Below are 2,501 nucleotides of genomic sequence, written 5' to 3'. Positions count from 1 at the left end.
TGGATGGACATGAGTTTGAGTAAACTCCGGGAGTTGGTGATGGACAGGGAAGCCTGGCCTGCTGCAGTTCATGGGGTGCAAACAGTCGGGCACAACTGAGCGACTGAACTGCAATGAACTATACTGTCTGAACCTTTTGTCTCCTGAGTTAGGCCTGTGTTGCTGTAACTTTCCTCTTTCACTGTATCCTACAGATTTTGTTATGTTCTTTTTCAGTTCCCATTTGTCATCCTGTATGTTTTTATTTATCCTTTGTTTTTCTCCATTGACTCAATAGTTCTTCAGTAACATTTTGTTTAGTCTCTACACATTTGTGATATTTCCAGCTTTCTTCTTGTAGTGGATTTCTAGTTGCGTACTGTTTTTTGTTATGATTTTAGTCTTCTTAAAAGCTATTGAGACTTCTTTTATATCCTCAAATATGGTCTATTCTCAAATGTGTATATGCATTTGAAAAGAATGTGAATTCTGCTGCATTTGGATGAAATGTTCCTTATATATCTATCAATTCTATGTGATCTAATGTTTCATTGAACACCTATGTTTCCTATTGACTTTCTGTCTGGATATTCCATCTGCTGATCTGAATATGGTGTTAAAGTCTCCTCTTATTACTCTGCTGCTATCAGTTTCTCTCTTTAGATCTGTTAAAATTTGCTTTTTATATTTTAGTGCTTCTATGTTAGGTGCATATATGTTAATAATAAATAGTATGTTTTCTTGCTGCATTGCCCCTTTATCATGATATAAAGTCTATTTTTGTCACTTTTCATCTGTTTTTTTCTTGAAGTATATTTTGTCTGTTATGAGTGAAGCTCCAACCACTTTCTTTTGACTGCCATTTGCTTGGAGCATCATCTTCCATTCCTTCACTTTGAGCCTATGTTTGTCTTTAGAGCTGAAATGAGTCTCCTGTAGGCACACATGTACTTGGGTCTTATTTTTAATCCATCCAGCCACTCTGTGTCTTTAGATTGCTGAATTCAATTCATTTACATTAAAAGTGATTATTATTAATGAGGAGGTGGTATTGTCTATCTTTGGTTTTTGGTTTTCCTATATTTTTATTGTTTCTTTTTCTTTGTGTTTCTGTCTGAAGTTTTACTATGGTGGTTTTCTTGTGATGTTTTTCTCAGTGTCTTTTTCGTTTGTTTCATGTCTCTGGTCTAGGTTTTTGTATTGTGTTTATCATGATATTTGTATAAAACATCTCATAAATAACATAGTCCTCTTTCTGCTGATCGCATTTCTTCATTTGTGTCTACAGGTTTTGTCATTTTCCTTTGTGAGTTTTATTGCAGGTTATTTCTTTTTTGTTGTGCATTTGTTACCAAATGAAAGTAGCTATAGTTATTTTAATGGTTTTAACTTTTATGCTATAATTGTTTAACAACTTGTCCTAATATAGAGTTGCAATTTTCTGATTCTGTTTACACCTTACTTAAAATCTTACATACTTTTGCCTTTTTTGATAAAAGAGCTCCTTTCAACATTTCTTGTAATGTAGGTCTAGTGGTAACAACTTACTCAGCTTTTGTTTGTCTGGGAAAGTGTTTTCTTCACTTTTCTATCTGATGATAAATTTGCTGTTATTCTTGACTGATAATTTTTGTCTTTCAATATTTTGAGTATGTTATTGTACTCTCTTCTGTGTGGTAGAGTTCCTGCTGAGAAATCTACTGATAGCCTAATGGGGATACCTTTGTAGGTTATTGTCTTTTTCCCCCCTGGTTGTTTTAAAAATTATTTCTTTGTTATTGACTTTGGTTATTTTAATATAATGTGCCTTGCAGAATGTCTTTTTGCACCAAGATAATTAGGTGTTCTATTAGCTTCATAGACTTGTATACCTGATTCCTTTGCCAGGTTTGGGAACTCTTGGCTATTGTCTCTTTAAAGAAGCTCTCTGCTTTCTTCTCTCTTCTCTTTCTGGGATACTTAATAGCCCTATGTTGCCTTTTCTAAGGGAAGTTAGATAGTTCTTGTGGAGCATCTTCATTTTTTAAAAATATCTTCGTTCTCTCCCATCTTTCACATGAATTATTTATAGATTTCTGTCTTTTAGCACACTAATTTCCTCTTGTAAATGGTCTGCTCTATTTCCAGTGCTTTCTAATGCATTCTTCATCTCACTTGTTGAGTTCTTCAGCTCACTTGTTGAGTTCTTCAGCTCATGATATTCTGTTTGGTTCTTCTTTATCAGAGTTTCAGTCTCTTCATTAAAATATTCCTTCTGTTCATGAAATTTATTCCTGAGTTCATTGAACTATATTTGTGAGGTTTTTTTTTCAGCTCATTGAGTTTCTTCATAACAGCTATTCTGAGTTCTCTATCAGATCACAATCTTCTGTGACATCAAGTTTGGTTTCTGGAGGATTTTCTTTTTGTGATACCATTACTGTGATTTTTCATGTTGCTTGATGAGCTGCTGTTCTGATGGCATATTTGCAATAGTGAGTACTTTTATTATTTAAGTAAAGCTTTTTTTACTTTGATTCGAA

The sequence above is a fragment of the Oryx dammah genome, unplaced genomic scaffold (genome assembly GCF_014754425.2).
Source record: "Oryx dammah isolate SB20612 unplaced genomic scaffold, SCBI_Odam_1.1 HiC_scaffold_3, whole genome shotgun sequence".
In the NCBI taxonomy this organism is placed as follows: Eukaryota; Metazoa; Chordata; class Mammalia; order Artiodactyla; family Bovidae; genus Oryx; species Oryx dammah.
Note: the sequence above shows the minus strand (reverse complement) of the source record.